This window comes from Triticum aestivum, chromosome 7B (genome assembly GCF_018294505.1).
Source record: "Triticum aestivum cultivar Chinese Spring chromosome 7B, IWGSC CS RefSeq v2.1, whole genome shotgun sequence".
In the NCBI taxonomy this organism is placed as follows: domain Eukaryota; kingdom Viridiplantae; phylum Streptophyta; class Magnoliopsida; order Poales; family Poaceae; genus Triticum; species Triticum aestivum.
In genome coordinates this window covers 658311516-658324251 of record NC_057813.1, presented here as the reverse complement: position 1 = coordinate 658324251, position 12736 = coordinate 658311516, and positions in this window count along the sequence as shown.

Below are 12736 nucleotides of genomic sequence, written 5' to 3'. Positions count from 1 at the left end.
ATGTAATTTAAATTTTGTGAAATTACTTAATTAACTAATTCTTAATTAATATGCAGGATCTTTTATGGGTTGGCGAAACCAACGAGACAGCCTACGGGTATGCAGCAGTTGTCTTAATCCTACTCGGTACTCTTCGTATTTATCACTATATATGTTGCTTCAGAAGCAGCTAAGTTCTTTCACTTGAAGTTTATATTGCAAATTTATTTGATGAATTCCTACCGTCTTCCTAGGCAGTTCCACCCGAAGGGAACACTTCTCTATGGCCACAAGGTTCTCATTCGAATGCCACACATTGGCTAAACAGAGAACTACCGGCAGAGGTTTCTCCTATAGGATCCCTAGCATAAGAACTCATCTCATAAATTCATAATACAAAAACCAAGTGAAACCCAAAACTACTTCACTTTGATAACATAATTTACATACGGGTTTCCCTTTCGGGAGACCCCTGAAGGGATTACAAAGACAAAAAGAGGACTACCTTCTGCCTACCTCCACCACTGGATGATACAATGCCTCAAAGGCTTATTACAAACTGGAGATGGCTACTACTACTACTACTACTACTACTACTACTACTACTACTACTACTACTACTACTACTACTACTACTACTACTACTACTACTACTACTACTACTACTACTACTACTACTACTACTACTGCTGCTGCTACTACTACTACTACTACTACTACTACTGCTACTACTACTACTGCTACTACTACTACTACTACTGCTACTGCTCCTGCTGCTGCTGCTGCTGCTGCTGCTGCTGCTGCTGCTGCTCCTGCTGCTGCTCCTGCTCCTGCTCCTGCTGCTGCTGCTGCTGCTGCTACTGCTGCTGCTACTGCTACTGCTACTGCTACTGCTACTGCTACTGCTACTGCTACTGCTACTGCTACTGCTACTGCTACTGCTACTGCTACTGCTGCTGCTGCTACTGCTACTGCTACTGCTGCTGCTCCTCCTGCTGCTGCTGCTGCTGCTACTGCTGCTGCTCCTGCTGCTGCTGCTACTACTGCTACTGCTACTGCTACTGCTACTCCTCCTGCTGCTACTGCTGCTGCTGCTGCTGCTGCTGCTGCTGCTGCTGCTACTGCTGCTGCTACTGCTACTGCTACTGCTACTGCTACTGCTACTGCTACTGCTGCTGCTGCTGCTGCTACTGCTACTGCTACTGCTGCTGCTACTGCTACTGCTACTGCTACTGCTACTGCTACTGCTACTGCTACTGCTACTGCTACTGCTCCTGCTGCTACTGCTACTGCTACTGCTGCTGCTCCTCCTCCTGCTGCGCTGCTGCTACTGCTGCTGCTCTGCTGCTGCATGCTACTACGCTACTGCTACTGCTACTGCTACTCCTCCTGCTGCTACTGCTGCTGCTGCTGCTACTGCTGCCTGCTGCTGCTGCCTGCTGTGCTACTGCCTGACTGCTACTGGCTACTGCCTACTGCTACTGCTACTGCTTGCCTGATGTGCTGCTACTGCGTATGCTACTGCTACTGCTACTGCTAATTGCTACGTGCTACTGCTACTGCTACTGCTACTGCTACTCCCTCCTGCCTGCCTGGCTCCTGTGCTACCTGCTGCTGCTCCTGCTCCTGCTGCTGCTACTGCTACTACTCCTGCTGCTACTGCCTACTGCTGCGGGCTCCTGCTGCTGCTGTGCTCCTTGCGCTCCCTGCTGCTTACTGCTACTGCTACTGCTTACTGCTACTTTGCTCCTGGCTACTGCTCCTGTACTGCTACTGCTACTTGCTACTGCTACTGCTACTGCTACTGCTACTGCTACTGCTACTGCTACTGCTACTGCTACTGCTACTGCTACTGCTACCTTATCAATATTTCGAGTTCTTTAACACCTTATCAATATTTCGAGTTCTTTCAATATTCGGGTATAGGTCCTCCGCGCCCGAATAATTGATATTCATATCAATTCATTTTCGAGTATATTTGATTATTACTTTCCTTCTTTTATTCAATTGGTTGCCCGTGCCCGGCAATATCCATATTGTCTGCCTCGAAAATTGTGAAATTGTATTTTTGATCATATTCTTTCTTTAGCTCTTCAAAATTTTCATTCATTTCTGATCATAATTCTATTAAAATTTCTTCCTTCAATTCTGCCTTCATTGTCTTTGCAACTTCTTTATGTTTTTCAACTATCTTCAATTCTATGTATTCTCCGTCCAAAGGATCAACTCCTTTGATAAGGCATTCTATGTATGATTGATATTTTGAAGAATTTACTTCATTTATATTCTTTCTATCAGTTCTCGATACTCGAAATAACAACCTTTCATTATCTTGGAACAATTTGTGGCATACTTGATTTCATCACGCCTTATTTGTATTTTTTCCAATGTCATAGGTATTCCATCGAACATAATATATGTTGGTCTTGGTGTAAAATATACTGCAGGGTTATTGATATTAGATTGCATATAACCTTTTTCTTGTCTTCTGATTATGTCCTTAATCTCCAATAAGCATCTTTCCATATCATAAACATAGATATGATCTTTTGGTTTGAAATTGAATGTATTTAGCGGCAATATCCTTATTCTGGTGTTATTTCCAGATATGTAGCTTTCACTTCCTCCTACAAGTGTGTTTCTCTTCATTCCTGTAATAATGATGATCAGAGAAATAAGTTAGGTAAATTATTTTATTTGCCTTTAATATGATCATGTATGACTTTATATCTATTCTCTGTTATGCTGTCTTCCATGTTCTGGTAGAACCTATCTTGCTATATATTTGGTTCTAATATTTGATCTCTTTATGTTATTATTTGCTCCTCTATTTCCGCGCCATCAACTATAATGTTCTCTTCCTCTGTATTTGCTTTCTTTTCTAAGTTAGATTTTAGATCCTCTAGTTCTGCCTCTAACTTATTTAGTCTATTTTCCAGATTTCCAACTCTACTAGATAATATTCTATCTTTAGGTTCATATTCTATTTCTTGTCTCCACCTTCGATTCGTAGATTTTAGGCATGAGTTACAAGCTTGTCTTAAGCATAAACTACATGTATACCTATTCTCTTGGCTGGGGTAATATATGCAAAAGGCACATTTTATATTATAATCTCCTTTTCCCCTAATCCAATCATGTTCACAATCTACCTGGTTCATCATCTCTACTTTTAATCCTGATAGATCATCTATTAAATCTATTTCATCTTCACTAGATTCTTCTTCTAGCTCTTCATCTTCTATTTCATCTGTTTCTATGATGGAGTATATTGACTCGTCATCTTTTATTTCATCATCACATACTAGTATATTCTCATTAACACTATCTATAATTAATACTCTCTGTTGCTCTTCATATTTACTAGAGTACCTTTTCTGATCTTTATTAGGGCAATTTTTACTTAAATGATCAGGTGAATTGCATATGAAACATCTACATGTTTTATCATATGATTTTCTAGGATTATATCTTCTAACATTTCTTTTATGCAAGAATGGGGCTCTATTATCCGATCTTCATCAGAAATATCTTTTCTTTGTTCTAAAATTTCTATTATCTCTTTGTGGTTTATAATATTTCTTACTCTTGTGTCTTTCTTCGCCATATGTTAGTGGTATTTGGACGATTTTATTCCAGAAATTATAATCGGATTTCTTCATAGACCTCTGGGCATGTATACTTGTGCATACCTTTCTAAGATGTTTAAACATGAAAGTTATAGCTTGAGATATATTTATGTCTATGCCCGCAGTATCTTTCTTATATTCTTCAAATATTATTGATCCTAATGGATCTGGTAACTTATTAAAATACCTTTCAACCACACCTTTATTGTAGCCTTGCTTAGCTGTGGTAGCATTGTATAAATAATGTTGAGAAAATTCCTTTATACCTTTCCAACTTGTTAAAGTTAATTTTTCTATTTCTCTCAACCTTTCATTTTGCAATGTGGTATGACCCAATTCTGGATCTTCTGCTATGACCATATTTGATATGACATTGTCAAAGTTATTATGATTACTTCCAGCTCTTTTTAGTTCTTCGTATTGGTCTGGATATGTCTCTACCCATTGTTCCCATAATATTTTTACTAATTCTCCCAAAAATGTTTCAAGATATGTTATCATATCTTCCACCTTATTCCCTATATTATATTGATTTTGTATATATTTTTGGACTATTAATCCTTTCCACACACTAATTATATTCGGCCTATCTACAGGGTCATGGGCTGCTAAATTCAGAATTGCACCATCATTCCTAGAGTTTTGGAACTGCACTACTTTTTCAAAACCTCTTCTTTTAGAACCCATAAATGTATATTGTCCAGGAATATATGTAGGTTGATAATCATCTTTTTTAGGAGGCCATTTCCAGCAGATCGAGTAGGGCTCTCTCTTTCTCCTTCTCTTTTTATAGAAGACTCGCCATATCCTCTTCTTCTTTTATGACCACCTAAATCTACTTCCATGGCTTCCATCGCATTTTCTAAATTATGCAGACTTTCGTCATCTAACGAGTTTATAAAATCAGCATTTTGCTTAGAATCAATATAATTTTTATCTTCATATTCATCCATTGTTCTTCTTCTTCTTCATAACTTTCTAATAATAGCTTATTATATATATCCCATTGATCTTCTTCACTTATGGCTTTCTCCTTACGACTTTCGGCTTTATTCTTAATATCGGTATTTTCTTCGCATTTAATATTATTCTTTGGCACCACTAGGTTACTAATGACTGGTTTTTTATCCTTCATTAATCTTTTTAGTCTTGAAATTTCTCTAATAAATAATAATTCTCTTTCTCTTATTTTAGGCCAATCTGATGTCATTGAATTATTATATTCCCAGTTTATGCGTTTTAATTTTTCTTCCCAATGTTTTAATTCATCTTCTAAGTCTGCCTTTTCCATGCATTCTTTTACTCCTTTATTCCTACTATCACTACTCTCTGCTTCTGACAAAAGAGGTTCTATTTCGTCTACGACTGCGGATTTATAGTTCAAGAATCTAATGCTACTAGTTCCTTCGCTATTTTGGTAGCTTATATAATTTTCTAGCTGCTTCAACTCTTTCTTTTCTATTAATTCGCTTATATTCCATTCCTCTCCTGCTCTCTCTTCAGAACCAATTTTAAGAGGGCTCATAAATTTTATGTCTTTAGATTGCATGCTCTCTATTACGTCATTACGTTTACTTTGTATCTAGAGCTGCTTTTATTCGTGAGTCTCCCTATGAATTCAATGCTTACTAACAAATTTGTTCCTTTAAAATCTTCATATCCTTTGGTTTGAAACCCAAAGCTCATTTTCTCAATAAATTCTTTTACAGGCATCATTAAGTCTGGAGCTATATATGTTATTAATCTATTTTCTTTCATATCTCCTTCCATAAAGCCTAATGATGCTTTGTCTACCAACTCCCATCTTTTATCAAGTAATGTAATTAATACCTTCATTCCTAATTTCTTTCTTGTCATTCCTTTTACTCCTATAATATACATCCCTTGGTGAATATATTTGTAACCTGAATATTTAACTTCATTCTCAATATTTTTGCTAACAATTCTTAAATCAACCGGATGCGTTAACACACTTAATTCTACTTCTCTAGATATTCTGTATAATCCGCTTTTACTTTCAAATATGCCCATGTGGTATACCTGTTGCGGTCTTATTTTTCTTAACGTGTCTCTCTGATATCTTTCTAATTCGCGTTCCATGTCTATAACCTCTTCTAAATTATCTATGTCGTCACTTCTGCATGATATCCTATTCATCATGGTTAGCGGCCTAGAATCTTGCCTTATTAACTGGATGGTCTTGTCTCTTCTAGAGAGGCTTTTAGATAGTTCCATTTTTCAGAATTAATAATTTTAGAGGATGAGACTATTCCGGATGAAGATAATATCAACTCGTTGTTACCTCGTTTAGTATTTAGCTTCTCCACAATCTGGACTAGTAGTTGTAGCCATCTCCAGTTTGTAATAAGCCTTTGAGGCATTGTATCATCCAGTGGTGGAGGTAGGCAGAAGGTAGTCATCTTTTTCTCTTTGTAATCCCTTTGGGGTCTCCCGAAAGGGAAATCTGTATGTAAATTATGTTGTCGAAGTGAAGTAGTTTCGGGTTTCACTTGGTTTTTATATTATGAATTTATGAAATGAGTTCTTACGCTAGGGATCCTATAGGAGAAACCTCTGCCGGTAGTTCTCTGTTTAGCCGATGTATGGCATTTGAATGAGAACCTTGTGGCCGTAGAGAAGTGTTCACTTCGGGTGGAATTGCCTGGGAAGACGGTAGGAATTCATCAAATAAATTTGTAATATAAACATCAAGCGAAAGAACTTAGCTGCTTCTGAAGCAACAAAGTGATGAATACGGAGAGTACCGAGTAGGATTAACACAATTGCTGCATACCCGTAGGCTGTCTCGTTGGTTTCGCCAACCCGTAAAAGATCCAGCATATTAATTATGAATTAGTTAATTAAATAATTTCACAAAATTTAAATTACGTAAGAATTTAATAAAGCTTTTAAAATTTAAATTAATTATATTTTGTGTCTTGGTATCTCAGCCAGAGTTTTAATCATTGAAAGATTAAAGTATTTAAATTTAGAAATTAGTACAGGTAGACTGATCTCTACCAAAGAAAATATTAGCATACGGTGCGGAATAAATCCTTCCGAAGAACATACATGGCATACTAGTCATAGCCAACTAAATTTAATTGTCGACCTCATTCATAACTTTTATATAACTTGGGGAAAAAGGCAAGATAATTTAGACCAAAAATTTGAAATTCCGTTAAAAGAACACAATAAGTTAGTAGAAAAATACGCAAGCTTGAATAATAAAATTGATCTAGTTCTACAGAAATTAGAAGAATCGAAAGGTAGAAACCTTATAATTTGTAAGAACAACAACTATATTAAAGAAGAAGTTTTGTCCATTGGTAAGAATCTAAGTGGTGTCATAAATAAGAATAAAGATTCATTATCAGGTGCTGAAATAAGACGTGATATACTTGAAGTTAAAAGGTTAATACAAGAAGTAAAGACTCTAGTTGTATCATAACTTGAATGAGTGAATATAGCCAAGCATTAAAAGAAGTAGAAAAATACTTAACACCTTCTATCGGATTTTCAAATCACGATTCGCCAAAAGAAGATTCTAGAATAATTATAAGGAAGAATAACACAATTCTACAACTACTAGTCCTGATTGTGGAAAAGCTAAATACTAAACGAAGTAACAACAAGTTGATATTATCTTCATCCGGAATAGTCTCATCCTCTAAAAATATTAATTCTGAAAAATGGAACTATCTAAAAGCCTCTCTAGAAGAGACAAGACCATCCACTTAATAAGGCAAGATTCTAGGCCGCTAACCATGATGAATATGATATCATGCAAAAGTGACGACATAGATAATTTAGAAGAGGTTATAGACATGGAACGCGAATTAGAAAGATATCAAAGAGACACGTTAAGCAAAATAAGACCGCAACAGGTATATCACATGGGCATATTTGAAAGTAAAAGAGGATTATACAGAATATCTAGAGAAGTAGAATTAAGTGTGTTAACGCATCAGGTTGATTTAAGAATTGCTAGCAAGAATATTGAGAATGAACTTAAATATTCAGGTGACAAATATATTCACCAAGGGATGTATGTTATAGGAGTAAAAGGAATGACAAGAAAGAAATTAGGAACGAAGGTATTAATTACATTACTTGATAAAAGATGAGAGTCGGTAGACAAAGCATCATTAGGCTTTATGGAAGGAGATATGAATGAAAATAGATTAATAACATATATAGCTCCAGACTTAATGATGCCTGTAAAAGAATTTATTGAGAAAATGAGCTTTGGGTTTCAAACCAAAGAATATGAGGATTTTAAAGGAACAAATTTTTTAGTAAGCATTGAATTCATAGGGAGACTCACGAATAAAAGCAGCTCTAGATACAAAGTAAACGTAAATGACGTAATAGAGAGCATGCAATCTAAAGGCATAAAATTTATGAGCCCTCTTAAAATTGGTTCTGAAGAGAGAGCAAGAGAGGAATGGAGTATAAGCGAATTAATAGAAAAGAAAGAGTTGAAGCAACCAGAAAATTATATAAGCTACCAAAATAGCGAAGGAAGTAGTAGCATTAGATTTTTGAACTATAAATCCGTAGCCGTAGACGAAATAGAACCTGTTTTGTCAGAAGCAGAGAGTAGTGATAGTAGGTATAAAGGAGTAAAAGAATGCATGGAAAAGGCAGACTTAGAAGATGAATTAAAACATTGGGAAGAAAATTTAAAATGCATAAACTGGGAATATAATATTTGAATGACATCAGATTGGCCTAAAATAAGAGAAAGAGAATTATTCTTTATTAGAGAAATTTCGAGAATGAAAAGATTAACAAAGGATAAGAAACCAGTCATTAGTAACCCAGTGGTGCCAAAGATTAATATTAAACGCGAAGAAAATACCGATATTAAGAATAAAGCCGAAAGTCATAAAGAGAAAGCCATAATTGAAGAAGATCAATGGGATATCAATAATAAGCTATTATTAGAAAGTTATGAAGAAGAAGAAGAACCATGGGATGAATATGAAGATAAAAATTATATTGATTCCAAGCAAAATGCTGATTTTATAAACTCGTTAGATGATGAAAGTCTGCATAATTTAGAAAATGCGATGGAAGCCATGGAAGTAGATTTAGGTGGTCATAAAAGAAGAAGAGTATATGGCGAGTCTTCTGTAAAAAGAGAAGGAGAATGAGAGAGACCTACTCGATCTGCTGGAAAATGGCCTCCTAAAAAAGATGATTATCAACCTACATATATTCCTGGACAATATACATTTATGGGTTCTAAAAGAAGAGGTTTTGAAAAAGTAGTGCAGTTCCAAAACTCTAGGAATGATGGTGCAATTCTGAATTTAGCAGCCCATGACCCTGTAGATTGGCCGAATATAATTAGTGTGTGGAAAGGATTAATAGTCCAAAAATATATACAAAATCAATATAATATGCGGAATAAGGTGGAAGATATGATAACATATCTTGAAACATTTTTGGGCGAATCAGTAAAAATATTATGGGAACAATGGGTAGAGACATCTCTAGACCAATATGACAAACTAAAAAGAGCTGGAAGTAATCTTAATAACTTTGCTAATGGCATATCAAATATGGTCATAGCAGAAGATCCAGAATTGGGTCTGTCGGTGTACTAGAGTAGGGGTACCCTAGTATCCCGAACTTGTGCACGGGCAGTTGCAGCACCCCGCGGCAAGGCTTGCCGGGTGACTGCCAAGGTCCTCCGTGGTTCCTTTGGAGCCATTCAAGAACAAAGTATTCAAGCCAAGGAGACAAGGCCCCGGCAAGAGGAGCTTGCCGAGAAGGCCAACCGAGGCATCTCAACGAACTTGCCGCGACGCGCCACGCATCCCGGCAAGGCCCGGTGAGCGACAAGCTTCGGGACGCGACAAGACAACGACCGCGGCAAGGCGCTTGCCGCGGCAAGCTGCCACTCTGTACCCGCGCTCCAGCGCATCCACCAACGTGTCGCCCTGGGACCTTTCCAGGCGCGCGTGGCAAGAGGTTGTGCAGCCAGCGGTGCGCAGTGGCATGCGGCACTGACAAGATTGCCATAGTGGCAAGCGGTGGCGCCCCTGACAGTCCCTTTTTGCACTGTTTGGGCGATGCAGACGGGCATTTAATGCCTTTGTCCCCTGCCGTCAGGGTTAGGTATGATACATTGTACAGGTAGTTGTACCAACCGCAACACATTTTTCCATTTTTACCCTTGCCTGCGTTGCCACCTGTCGGTGACCCCTTGAGCATATAAAAGGAGGCCCATGCGCAACGTAGGGGGGGTTCGAAGCCAGAAAAACACTCATGCTCGGTCTCGTTAGCAGCTAGTGTGTACTGTAGCACTTTGCGCTCCCGAGCAAGAACTCAATACACTCAGACATGCAGCAGTAGTAGTATTATCTCTCCGGAGAGCTCTGAAGCTGGGTAAACTGCTCGTGTGCTTCGCCTCGATCCGCTCTTTGCGCGACCTCCGCCCCCCGCCGAACCGAAAGGGGCTCAGTCCGCCGGTCCCATAGGTGTCCGTGGATCAGCTTCCCCGACATCTTTGGCGCGCCAGGTAGGGGACGTCGAGGTTGTGTGAACCTGATTGGCGTTCACATGAGCTAGATCTTCATCTTCTTCATCGACATGCCGCCGAAGAAGAAGGCTTCGGAGGCAGCTATTCCGTCCACGTCGATCCCATCACCACCGGAGCAAAGGATGGTGGGGTAGACGCCGGCGGAAGAACGGTCGTCGACGAGGGAGCTCACGGTGCTGCCAGGTCCAAGGACAAGGCTGCGCAGACCTCGGCGTCCGTACATGCACCGTGCCCGTCTCAGGAGGCGCGGGACCGACAGCGTCATGGTACTCGCGGTGCCATACATTCGTTGGACCCAGATCGAGCTGGTGGATCTCGAGATGCTCAAGACCAGCATGCATGCCAACATGCTGGCACGAGCAAGACACGGTCGCCTGGACGGGATACTGCTCCTTCTAACATAGTTAGAAGTCCGAGCATATCCCGCTCCTCGCACCGTTCGCCACTACCACCCACCACTCCAGCAGAAGCTTTGGCGAGAGCTCAACTGCTCTTGGATTACTCTCCAACGGCAGACAAGATCGACGAATGGAGGGCCACCATTCAGAGTCTCATCGGCTTCGCCAACGGCGACACTCCACGGCAGCCGAGTACATCGCAGCCGCGGCAAGACTGCCAGGCACGAGCCGATGGCGACAAAACTGGTGGGGGTGCAACCATCGTGCACTCTCCACCCTGAAGGCCAAGATCGCCGACTCGCCGGATCTACCTCGACAACGACTCCACCGCGTCATCAGATCCACGAGCTCGTCGTGATCAGCACCAAGTTCTTCACGAACGACAGCAAGAAGACGCTCGTACTCGCATCGAGCGCCGGAGAGAAGCGCGGCGTCAATCGGACCAGCGCACCGGGCCCTCTGTCGACATGCATGCGCCAGGGGAACCAGGCGACTTGCCGTACGCGGTAGGTTGCCCTGCGTTCACTCGTGAGCTGTGGCAAGTCCAGTGGCCCAACACGAAGAATTTCAAGCCAGACGTACCAGAGAAGTATGATGGCAAGTCGCATCCGTCGGAGTTCCTCAGCATCTACACCATCGCGGTGCAAGCTGCCGGGGGGCGGGACGACAAGATCCTTGCCAACTACTTCCCGCTGGTGCTCAAACCCAATGTCAGATCCTGGCTCATGCACTTGCCGGACAACTCCATATCCTCCTGGGCAGACCTATGCCGTCAGTTTGTCGGCGCCTTTACAGGCGGCCACAAGCCTCATGGCCAAGAGAGCGACCTTCATCTGCTCGCCCAGAAGGAAGGAGAGCCCCTGCGCAAATACATTCAGAGATTCAGCCGTGTACAACACAACATCCCAGATGTCCACCCTGCCGCGGTCATCAGCGCGTTCCATCAAAACGTGCGAAACCGCAAGATGCGGGAAGAGATGGCGATGTGCAAGATCAAAGATGTCAGTGAGCTATATGCCCTGGCCGATAAGTGTGCACATGCCGAGGAAGGGAGGAAACTCCCCGGAGAGAATACAGAAGCAGGAGGATCTGATAGCGAGGATGCTGCCCCGGCAAAGAAAAACTGGCGGCGGAACGACAGGAAGAAGAAAGGCAAAGATGTGCTAGTCGTTGAGCAGTCCGGCAACGGAGGTGACGCCAAGAAAGCCGAAGCTACCAACAGCCAGGCTGTGGTGGTCGCCGACAAGCAGGACGGCACCAACAAGCAGTACTGTAAGATCCACCGCACCAAGGGCCATGACCTCCAGAGCTGCAAGAAGGTCGAGCAGCTTGTTGAGCAGAAAAAGGCTGAATACGAGCGACGCGACAAGGAAAAGGCCCAAGAAGGTACTGGAGGATCCGGCAAGAAACATCCCGGCCGAGGAGGACGCTGCGGCAAGGCCAAGCAGCGGCAAGGAGACAGACCTCCCTGCGGCCGCGACAAGGATGAAGATGACGACGACGATGAAGACATGGATGACGACGAGACCGATGAGCAGGAGTTCCAGAAAGCCACAGAGGTCCTGTGCGTTGACGGCGGTGCTTCTCTGCATACTTCACACCGCCAGCTCAAGCAGTGGGTGCGGGAAGTCAATGCGGCAGAACCACCCGTCGAGTCATGCAAGCCTCTGAAATGGTCCAGCACGCCTATCATCTTTGATATTGAGGACCATCCTGATCGCATAACTGCGGTCGGGTGCTTGCCGATGTTGGTTTCACCAACTATCCGCAACCTCAAGGTCACTAAGATGCTAGTTGACAGCGGGGCCGGCTTGAACCTGATCTCCTCCGCGGTACTCCAGAAACTCCAGATCCCTGACAGCGAGCTCGAAGAGACCGGCACATTCCAAGGAATCAATCCGGGAAGGAGCAAGCCGAAGGGAAAGATCACGTTGCCGGTGACATTTGACAGCGAGTTAAACTTCAGGACTGAGAGGGTCACTTTTGACGTTGCTGACTTTCCATTGCCTTACAATGGGATACTCGGCCGTCCAGCACTCGCCAAATTCATGGCAGCCTCTCACTATGCGTACAACATGTTGAAGATGCCAGGCCCGATAAGTGTCATCTCTGTCCCTAGCGACAAGAAGGACGCTCTTATCTGCGCCGACAAGATCTACCGGGAAGCAGTAGCCGCA